The sequence below is a fragment of the Lygodium microphyllum genome, chromosome 5, assembly GCF_053477565.2.
Source record: "Lygodium microphyllum isolate KBCC chromosome 5, Lygodium_microphyllum_v1.1.10, whole genome shotgun sequence".
NCBI lineage: Eukaryota > Viridiplantae > Streptophyta > Polypodiopsida > Schizaeales > Lygodiaceae > Lygodium > Lygodium microphyllum.
The window spans coordinates 16,407,738-16,419,962 of NC_141139.1; positions in this window are offsets into that span (position 1 = coordinate 16,407,738).

The following is a 12,225-nucleotide window of genomic DNA, read 5'->3' on the forward strand; positions in this document are numbered from 1 at the left end:
TTTGTGGTTGCACATGTCAAACTTGCAAAATAAAAGGTAATGATAAAATCGAGGGGAGTTGAACCCCAAACACACTTTGTGTGTCTATCGAGGAATCTACCTACACAATTTAAAAAGAACATTTGTATAGAGAGAGACATGATTGCCTCTAAAAGGCAATCATGCCTCTCTCTCTCTCTCTCTCTCTCTCTCTCTCTCTCTCTCTCTCTCTCTCTCTCTCTCTCTCTCTCTCTCTCTCTCTCTCTCTTTGTGGTACACTTTTAAGTAAGAGCATATGCCTTTAGTTCCACATATACACATGTATAGCTCCCACATGCACTTGCAACCATGTTCTCTAAGAATATTACTTGTACACCCAAAACCCTAGCTTATAAAGTATTTATCATAAATAAGGGCACATCCATCCAACATAGTTATGCTATATGGGTAATAATGGAATGTTACAAGTTGTTGGCTTGCAATATAATCAAAGTGTTAATCTCATTAGGGCATGGCATGACAACCAAGCAGTATTGCACATAATTGAACTAATTATAATCTCACATGGCATGATAACCAAGCACTATTGCACATAATTAAACCAATTATAATCTCACATGGTGGTTTGCCATAAAATGACCCTAATGTTCTTTTGATCCTTGCATTTATGCACCTCAATGTGCTTTGTCTTCACATGGAAGATCACAACTAAGTGGCACTCATCGAATCCGAATGCAATGTAGGAGTCATAGTGATACCAAGATGTGATTCCTTGGTAATAGACAAGGCTATGCATTTCTACATCATGGACATCCAAGAGATAGCACCTCAAGCATAGGTAAAGACATACCCAAAGGTGGACTCCCTACTACGGTCGACATCTCCTACATAATTTGAGCTAGTGTAACCCACAAGTCATGTATCTTGGCTACCATAGTAAATGCACATATTTGTTGTGCCTTTCAGGTATCTCATGATACCCTTCATAATATCCTAATGTCCCTTGCCAGGTGTATCCATATAATGTGCCACAACCCCCACTGCAAATGCTATGTCAAGACAAGTGGCTATCATGGCATACATCAAATTGCCCACTGTGGGTGCATACAAAACCTTGGCCATCTTAGGCCTCTCATCATCTGACTACAAACAATCGGCTTGAGTAATCTTTACATGAGAAGGTAAAGAACATCCAATAGGCTTACCATCCTGCATATGAAATTGCTCAAGTAATCTGTTAATATACTCCTTATGAACAAGTAGAGGAGTCCCTTAGAGTGATTGCATGTAATGCGCATACCAAGTATGTGCGAGGCACGTCACATGTCTTTCATCTCAAAACTCCCACTGAGTAGTCTAGCTTTGAGAAACTCAAGCATAGCTTAGTGATGTCACCTATTCTGAAGCTACCCAACCTAAGGCAAGGGTTGAAAGTTGTAACAGATGCAAGCTCTCTTGCATTGGGATATGTGCTTATTACGCAAGAAGGTTATCCAGTGCTTTATTCTTCAAGGGATTTGAAAGCTCATGAGAAGAAGTACGTTACAAATTATCTAGAGCTACTAGTAGTAATTCATGTTCTCAAGCTATGGAGACATTATTTACTTGGGAATAAGGTTTCTCTAGTCATTGACCACAAGAGTCTCAAGTGGATCTTTATGCAAACACATCTAAACATGAGATAACATTGATAGATTGAGGTTTTGGAAGAATATGATTGTGAAATCAAGTACAATCCATGCAAAGAGAATGTGGTAGTAAACACCCTAAGCCAATACACATTTTTTAATGATCTCATCTCAAAGGAACCCTCTAGAGTAGAATCTCTAACTACCATGGTGTCAATTCCCAACACTCCTATCTTAGGGATGGCGAGAGAAGAAGCCATTAGAGACCTAAGATATCAACATATGATAAGGGAGGTCCAAGCCAAGGTACAAGACCATAAGCTCAGTTTCAAGTATCATAACTTCTCTGTTGATGAAGGACCTGTCTACTTCAAGGCCAGGTTTTGCATTCCTTTTAGTCAAAAAATCAAGAAAAAGATACTTTGGGAAGCTCACAACTCCCCATTCTTAGGACATCTTGGCTATGCAAAAACTCATAATGCTATAAGGAAAAGATATCATTGGGAGAAACTCAAATGCAATGTACTTAAGTATGTTACTGAGTGCTTAAGATGCCAAGGAGTAAAAGCTGAACGTGTCAAGATGCTAGGCAAGCTCCAGGTAATTGATATTCCTCAAATGAAATGGGAGTTTATTAGTTCAGATTCTATAGTTTGATTACTCTTAGTTCAAGGGGGATATAACTCAATCTTAGTGATTATGGATATGTCGATGAAGGTTTTTCACCCTATGCTAGTCAAGACAAACTATAAGATCTCAAATATTGCAAGGCTCTTTGTTTAAGAGATATGTATGCTTCATAGATTACTAAAAAGGATCGTTAGTGATCATGATTCTCTTTTCACTTATAATCTTTGGAAGAGCTTGTTTGAAGCCATTGAAACATAGCTTTGTTTTAGTATAGATTACTATCCCCAAATTGATGCCAAATAGAGCAGATAAATCAAGTCATTGAAGATATACTTAGAGCTTATTGTTATACAAAACCTAAGAGGTGGATACAATATCTACCCTTAGTCGATTTTTCTTACATTGCATCCTATTGACTCCATTTCAAGCATTGTATAGGCAAGATTATCTTAACCGCTCAACTTTCTTTATCTTACCCTAAGGATAGAAGCTTCTAAAACTATGTTAAAAGAATGGATGAGAAAGTTAAGGCCATAAGACAAGATATCCAAGCTACCAAGAATTGGTGAAAATCATATCTTGATTTAAGAAGGTGAGAGCGGATCTTCAACAAAGGAGACATGGTTTTTATTTATATCCACCCTAAGAAGAGTTCCTTATCTGTGGGGCAATTCAAAAAACTGAACCCAAGGTACTGCAAGCCATACAAGGTTATCAAGTATCTCGGACCCAATACATACAACTTGTAAGTCCCTAAACAGTTGAAAGTTTACAATGTGAAACATGTTAGCCTATTGAAAGGTTATATAGCCATTCCTAATCATGTTATTGATGATCAACAAATTATAACGCAAAGCCAAGGAGTCCTTAAGCTTCAACATGATAGGATACTTGATGTAAAAGAGAGAAACCTAAGAAGCAAGATCTTTAGAGAGTACCTCATCTAGTGGAAGAATTATCCTGAAGAGGATGCCACTTAGATTGATAAGGAAGCACTATGCAAGCAATATCCCTAGTTTTTTTAAAGATGAGTATATCTTGATTCCTCTAAGGGAAAGACAAAATGTAAAATTTTGGGTCCCTCACCCCTCGGGGATAAATTTTTAAAAAGTGTAATGCTTTAATTTTAAGCAGGGTTTAGGGAAGGACATACCTAGGGATCTTGTCTCAACCTATCAGCTTGAGGCACTTGCACATTCCTTTCTTAATTTCACTTTACTGACATCATAGTTAGTGACAAGAGCAAGATCAAAAGGGATTCGAAGGAGAAACCAAGTGGCATATTCTTGTAGGACTTTGATCTAGCTTCAATGTCACATATTTAGATCAAGTTGAATGAAGAACCATTTGAGACTTTTGTGATTGGTCGCTAAGGTGAACTTCTTTCCAAGGAAATAATGTCTCCAAATCTTGAGGGCATGAATCTTGCTACTAGAAACTCGAAATTGTGTATCCCAATCCAATAGACCTTGCATCTGTCACAACTTCAAATTCTTGATCTAAGTTGGAAAATATTGGGATAGAGGTTGTTGCTAGACTTTGCTTAAGTTTGTTGAAGCTAAACTACTCATCAACAGGAGTCCATACTATGTAGTTTTGCTACTTGAGTAGGCTGATGAAAGGTGTAATGATCAAGCTGTAATCCCTAATGAATATGCAACACAATTCAAAAAATCATAGAAAAATATACACTTTATTGACACTCTTTGGGGGTTAGCTATCCTTGCACATCCTTGACCTTACCCAAGTCCACCACAATTCCTCTTCTGACATTATCAATCTAAGATACTCAATCTTCTTTTTGAAAAATTCTCACTTGCTCTATTTGGCATAGATCTTGTGCATCCTTAGTGTTTAAAAAAAATTCAACATTGTCTCTCATTTTCTGTCTCTCCTTTTAATTTAAGTTACAATGTTTTCAAAGAAGATGAGGACAAATTCATCAATTTAAGGTCAAAATGTGTCATATACTAATCTATTGAAATAGCATGAGTATTAGTCAACCCAAACAACATTACAACGTATTCATAATGACCATACATTGTGTTGAAGGTAGGATTGAGAATATCTTCTTCTTTGATTTTGATTTGATAGTATCCTAATCTTAAATCAATCTTGGAAAAGGTCTTTGTGCCTTGGTTTGTCAAGAAGTCTGATCCTAGGAATTGGATACTTGTTCTTCATTGCAACCTAGTTTAGCCCAAGATAATCGATACAAAGACAAAGAATTCCCTCTTTCTTCTTCTAAAATAGGACTAGGGATCCCCATGGTGAATCTCTTAGCCAAAAGTAGTCTAGATCCAACAAATATTTAAGTTGTTCTTTTACCTTAGTGGCTTCTTCATAAACATTTGATAAGGCCTTTTCACGCTATTGGACATGCTCCTAGCACAATAATCATGGTTGACCTCTCTCTTGGGTAGAAGTTTGGTTAGTCCTTTGATAAACACTTCCACGAACTCCTTCATCCAAGAGGGCTCCTCCCCTAACCCATGGCCTTCATCAATCATGTTGACCTTGATCAAGTAAACCACCAACCATTTTGTCAATCCTTGAGTGATATGTGAATCCTTAGCTAACTATATCTTAGGTATTTCAACCTCTCCTCGAGTTGTCACATAATCCTCTTTTTGATTGTGGAATTAGACTTATATTTTCCCACAATGAATGTGGGCATCATTTGGTATTATTTAGGCCATCCCCAATAGGCACCCAAGTTCATGACTTGAAACTTAGTGCTAATGGGTTCATCTCCTAAGTTAAATTACACATTCCTATTTTGATGCATAGAAATAAAATTTTTTCCATTTTTTGATTCAATTAGAAGTTTAGATGATGGTGCAACTTCTAAGCTTGATCTTCTTACACATTTTGGGAAAATGAAAGCATGCATGCTTTTGTAGTCAATCAAACCTTTGAAGATATTAGCTTGGTGATTTGCAAGTATATGGATCACTAAGAGTTGGTGATTTGGTCCTTTCTTATTGAGGGCCATATTGATTTCCCTCTTTCCACCTCAACTTCCAAGGCTCTTCATCATCCTCTTCTTTATGGGCATTGACTACAACAACTCTTCCTTTTCCTCTTCTTGTTGACCTTGGTTTTTCCCATGGAACTACCCTTATTGAGGACGTTTATTTAAGTTTGGCTATTGTCTCTTAGAGTGTCCTAGCTCATTATATCGATAGCAGCATTGGCCATTGTTATTTTAGTAATCTCCCATACCTTTCTTCCTCGTGCCTATCTACTATTTGAACTAAGCCCTTTTGATAAATGCATGGGTCTCTTTGTTTGATGTACCTTGTCCCCAATATCTCCCAATCTTCGAGTTAGATTGGATGCCTTGATAAAGGGGTTTAGCTCATATGAGGGCATCCTAAAGATTTGAGAGTCTCATAGCCTCCAGTTAGATGTCCAATGGGGCGGGGGGGAATCCTATTAAGTAGTATCCATTGTTGGGGCCTACTTCATGAGCATCACAAATCATGAATAGTAAACATCCAAACTTAGCCCTAGTTGGCAAAGACTAAAGAACTCATTCATTTATATTCAAGAGATTGAGGAGAGATATCTAAGGCCTTATATGGGGATGGAAGATCTACATCACCTTCTTCATAATAATTATTGTGATAGGAGTGGTCTAGAATAGCAACTCTCACAAGTGAGATTACTCGGGTTATTATCCCATAAATATAAATTTGGTTTTGGAAAATTTACTATCCTCCTATGTGAAGAGTCATGTTTATTCTTGATTCTTCAAAGATAAACAATTTGACTACTTTGAGATTCTCCATCCATTGAACCCAATTTATGTTCATCCCAATGTAGGCAAGATGATTGGCATTGATGAAACAATATACACCATTTCGTACAACACCATTCATGGTATAGTGGCGATGAGTTGTAGATCTACTCGACAATCCATCATGAGCTAATCCCTCCCATTAAAATCTAAGGAATGCATTGCTAAGGTAAACATGACTCGAAGTACCAAGAATCACTGTCAAGGCTCAGCAATCGACAAAGGATCCCTTACTCATTAGTGGCAAAATTAGTACACATAAGAATGCCATTAAACCAATCTTAACTCTTAACAAGATTTGATGCTCTTCTTTTGTAGTTAGAGAAAAATAGTTTTGAAATTTTTCAAGGGATTACAAATTTCTAATTTCTTTAAAAAATATTATTGTAAACAATTCTTAAGATCATGTATTACAAATTGTGCTTTAACACCAAGTGTAGTGTGCCTATTAACGCAAGCTTGATGGCATGCTTTAGTAGTGCATCAAGTAATATATCTGGCTAGCACCATCCTAAACTCCCATGGAATAACCGGATTTTATAACCTAGCATCACTTTTCCTACCTTGCAAAATAATATTTGCTCCATTCCCAAAAGGATTGAGTCATCCTAATTGACTTTTAAGTCTCTTATCAGAATTTCTAGCATTTAGCAAGGGTAGCTACTTATGCAACATCCAAGCCAAAGTAGACTAGTGCTACCCCTGGTTCATTAAGAGTGAGAAACAATGGGGGGACTAGATGCATCAACCTCTCTATCACATGAGGTAAAGTCTAGCCCCAACCCCCTAAAACAACACTAAGTCAAGGTTCTATGATGTTGTCTAGGAGATGGACAACATTTCAACCCTTTTAATCACCTAATCTAACATTTCTCTTTGGAAAATCTATCGGCTAACCAAGATCACCCTTTCATATGCACTCGTTGAAGATTCACCCATTAGCTTCCCTCAATGGTGTTATTAAGTTTCTTGATTAATTTTTACTAGATTTATGCTAGACACGTAAAGAAAACTTTCTTGATTAATCTATTAATACATGTTCCTTCATGCAATATTAGATACAAAAATGAAAACAAGTAAAACATTCTTTTTCAAAAACATGATCTTTATTTCAAGAAGTTTGTAGAATCCTAGCTTTATTCCATCAATCATAGTTTAGAAGTCAAACTCTACTCATATAGAAAACCACCAATGCCACATTTTAGGAGACCCATTTTGAGCTCATAGGGAGTTAACCTAATCTTAGCACATCTAAAAAATTATGGCCAAAGGCTCTTGGCTCCTTGAAGCCTCCTAGTTAACTCTATACCTATGCAGAGACCTCTTGTGTTTGGTGTGGGCCCTAGTATCCAAAGTGAACATTGGCTCCTAATGAGAGAGCTCGATAGCTAACTTTAGGGGAAGTTAGTCACGTGGCTCAGATCCTCTTGTGTGGACATAGTATCTTTTCTTAAGAGAAGATGCAATCAAATCACACAAATTTTTGATGCATGAAGCAATCTTTTCAAATACAAATCCATGTTGGAATTCACTGACTAATCCTCTAGTATAGGGTTCTTTACGATCATGAACTTAAGATAGCCTTAGCTTGTCCCTTTGGAAAAGGGGGTGACTGATTGGATTTATTATGGGTTTTATTGGACATGACTCTTCCTCCTATTTTTAATGGTGTTCAACTTATAGAGCTCTTTACTCTAAATCTTGCGTTTTTTAAGAGTTAATCTTTAACCCACTTTCGTTGGCTAGGATCCATTTAAGGGATTTTTCCTACAATCCTTTGTTCTCCTTATAAAGTTTCCTTTAAGATAGACCTTTAGAAAAAGTCCCCTTATTTTATAGCTCTTACACTCCTAAATAAGAGCCATTTATAGATTTCCTAGAGAAGGTTTGTCAATTTAATATGGCTAAGGCCTTAATAAAAACAAAACTACCCATCATACCTTATTGGGAGGATCTTTGCCTCAAGGTTCCTAATGAAGATTAAACTTATAATAATACAATGTTGTTCTTTATAAAATAATGGTATGTATAGCTTGCCTATTGTAGAATTATGGTTACTTTATAATTACTTAGAACATTTATTCATAATCTAAGATTCTTCAATTTAAAAATACAAAAATAAATATTTTACTAGATTTTCATTTTCAACTCTATAATAGAGTGGTAAACATACTAATAAATAAAAATGTATCTATTAATACTATGTGAGTAGATTGCAACCATCATGGCTTAGGTATAGAAAAGCAAATGGCCACATTTGCTTTATTCCTTGACCTACATATTAAAAAAATGAAATTATCTCTACTCCTAGAAAACTTATCACACGATAAAAGTGTAGATACTTTTAGTAAGGAAAAAGAACTCAATGAGAATATCAAATAGACAATATCATAAACTTATTAGCTTTTAAAAAAGGCTTTCGAAATGCATATAAATATTTGTAGAGACTAAGAATTATAATTCCATTATCTCTATGTCATACTCTTGTGCCTGTTGGGGTAAAAGGCCCTTGGGCCTGCCCGTGTACAGTGACCGCCCATATTCTTTATTCATATATATATGAAAGTGCAATAAGGCTATCATAACATTGTTGACAGCACCTACATTGTGTGTGCTCTTCTCTCCCGCATCTCCTGCATCCCTTTTAACTAGTATCAGAGCAGGTCCTTCGCAAGCGCTTCCCGGTCTTCCCCAACATCTCCACAAGGTATTAGAGCTTTCTTCTCACTCAGTTCTCAGCCATTCTTTGACATGAATAGCAGGGTTTCATGAAGAGACAGCCCTAGCTTCCATCATTGAAGCTTGTTCTCTTCATTGCTTGCTTTACTTATCCTAGGCTTGTGTAGGCCTATTGTAGGCCTTCATTGGGCTCTTGCTTATCCCCTACCCACCCTGATTTGATCCCTCAAGTACAGCAGCATGCTCACGTTTTATTTGCGCATGTTTGCAAAAATGGCTCAAAAATCACTCTTTTTGTCATATCTCGGGCATTCAGAACCCAATTCAGGCAAGATAAGAGTCTAAGTTGGGGTTTTGAACACTCCGAACACGATGGTGATGTCGAATTTGCCAAAATTTGATGACAGAATATTATGCAACTGATTTCAGGTCTGAGATAGCATGTATTTGTATGCCTATGGCTTATGTCATGCTTCTACTGATGTCTATTGATACCGGATCACTGGTGGATGTTATGCCTCTTATGTGAGACACATTTGGAGCTGATTTAGCTCAGCCATTGACTATTTTGAACAGTCCCAGATCTATCCAAAATAGGACAGCCACCTGTTACTTCAATTTTATGCTTGCAGGTCTTGGCATTTGATGCATGATTATGCCTGGTTGGTGCCTATATGTCTGGGAATGTATGCCTATGATTTGGCACTTAATTTGAGCTTGGTTTGAGCATTATTTTACTCAGTTTTGGATTGTTATTTACTACTAGAAACTTCAGGGCTGAAGCTATTTATGCTATAGTTGGGTTATGCCTATTGGTCATTGGGTGCCCCCTGCTACTCAGTATGATGTCATGATGTATTTGGACTATGCCACATGTCTTGTTCATGCTCAGGAATGCTTTTGAGCTGAGATTAGAACTCAATTTGGGTTTGAATGTCACTTCTTTGCAGCTAGCATTTCATCTATGACATGGTTTATGCCTAGGCTGACCTGTACAGGTTATGATGTCTTGGTGAATGCTTTATGCTTTGGCTGTGGATGGCAGTTGTTTGAGCTCGTCTCGACATTCATTTGAGTATTCCCTTGAGTAGTTAGATATTGACTTGGCTTTTTCCGTTACGACCTTGGATGCTATATGGGATTTGATGCTCTGATTATGGAACTTGGCTATTACTTGGATGCACTTACAAGTATTGAGCAGTGAATTGCTCCTTTGTTTTGGCAGTTGCCTATTGAGCTGTGATTGCTCATTTGCATTTGATATGAGGGATACTTACTGATCAATGGATTTGGATAGTGCTTGGGATTGGCAAAAAATTATGGCTTTCCTACTCCTTTGTTGTCTAGCTTCTATGCTAGTTGGACTACTGTTGCCCGTCCATGTCAGAGAGCAGATGTTATGTATGCTTACCCGTCTATGCACATGGACTACTGTTGTATACCTTACAGAGCCACTTATTTGGATGTTGTTGTATAAATGTTTGGGCTTCACCTGGATCTTGACTCTTGCAGGATGCTTTGCCACTTGTCTGCTTGAGCTCCATGGATACTATGGATAGCCCTATTCATGATGACTTGGATTCCTTGTTGTCTTCTATAGGTTCTTCTACTTTAGATGTTGTTTTCTTCCATCGTGGGAAGCTTGGGCATGTTCAAAGAAAATGCTTTAGATAGATTAGAGAGCAGCAGAGACAGGGACGGACTCGACATGAGCAGAGAGTGAGAGATACAATTAGAGATACAACAGATGTAGTAGATGATACCACTCTTACTAGTGGTGAGGTACATGTTGTTACCCATGATAATGCAGTTGAGTATGTACTCCTATCATCTAGTTTCCCTACAACTTTCTTGCTCAGTGATATGGCCTACGCCTCAGATTGGCTATTGGATTCCATGGCATCTTGTCATGTTACTCCACATAGAGCATGGTTCTCTACTTATAGGGAGTTTGATGGATGCATTTCTTTGGGCCTTGAGTACACTTATGCTATTCTTGGTATAGGGGATATACACCTAGCTTTGCCTAATGGAACTTCCCTTATACTCAGGGATGCTTTACATGTTCCCATGCTCAGTAAGAGCTTGATTTATGTCAGTCAGTTGCATAATACATGATATACTATTTCTCTTCAGGATAGGTCATGGAAGATCTATCGTGGTTGCTTGGTTTTGGCCAGAGGTTCTAGAGTTGGTTCTCATTACCCAGTGCATGTCTCTCATGTGGGAGATTCTATAGTTGTAATTATTCAGATACCACATACATTGTTATGGCATTATCACCTAGGCCATATGCACCACAAAGAGATGGAGATCTTATCTCATTCATACTCATTGCTACCTCCTATGTCACTTACAGATCTTGATGCTTGCCTTGATTGCACTCTTGGTCCTTGCAGAGCCTCTTTGGCTTATGGCAATCGTGTTAGGCATGCTCCTTTAGATCTAATCCATGTTGCAATATATGGACCTATGCCTTCCCAATCACTTGGTGGAGTGTCATATTTTGTGACCTTCATGGATCATGTTACCCACCATGTTTGGCTTACCCTTTGGTATGGATTGAGGATGCTATTACTATGCTTAATAGGATTATGGATTCTGCTGTTAGCAGGCCTAGATGCTTGTAGATGGATTATGAGTGTCATGCTATCTCTCCTAGCTTACGGATCTCTTGTCAGCAATATGGCATTGATTTCTTATGCCCACGGTATTATGGGATTGATCATGGCATATGCCTAACTTTACAGGCAAAGGTTGCTTCTATGCTTACCACAACTAGGTTATCTTATGGCTTTTGGGCTGAGGCCCTTATGACGGCAGTCTACTTGGTTAATTGGACATCGTGTTTCTCTTTGGATGTTATTACTTCGCATGAGACATGGAGTGGCATGAGACCCTCCTATGATCACTTGAGGATGTTTGGCTACCAGGCATCTGTGTATGCCACATAATCCTATGTCACACAGATGCATACTCGTTGGTTATGGAGATGGTGATTTTACGGCTCAGAGGTTTTGGGATTTAGATGCCTAGTAGGTTCTATGCAGCCATCATGTTGACTTTTATGAGATGCAGACACCTCTCAAGCCTCTTGATGAGCATTTAGTGCGCTTTATGGCTGATTCTACAGCCATATGTCAGTCTTCTGCTTCACTGAGGCCGCATACTGTCTTGAGACCCCGTCTAACTTGTGTCCGGGATGTTAGCCCTCTTTTAGTAATTGAATCTGGAGAGTTTGGATGCTCTTCGATGTCTTATATGCGCCACACTGATGCTATGCGCTACTCTGATGATGACTTGCCTCTTGGATGTCTTGAACTTGGAGATTCCTGACACTTATTGCACAGCTCGCTTTTTAGTTGGGCATTGGGTGAGATGTCATGATTCCTCACCCTGTCTCTTTTCTTTTGTTTTGTTTTTTCACTCCCTGGCCCATTAGCCTTTTAGTGGGAGGTTGTTGGGGTAAAGGCCCTTGGGCATGCCCTTGTATAGTGACTGCCCATA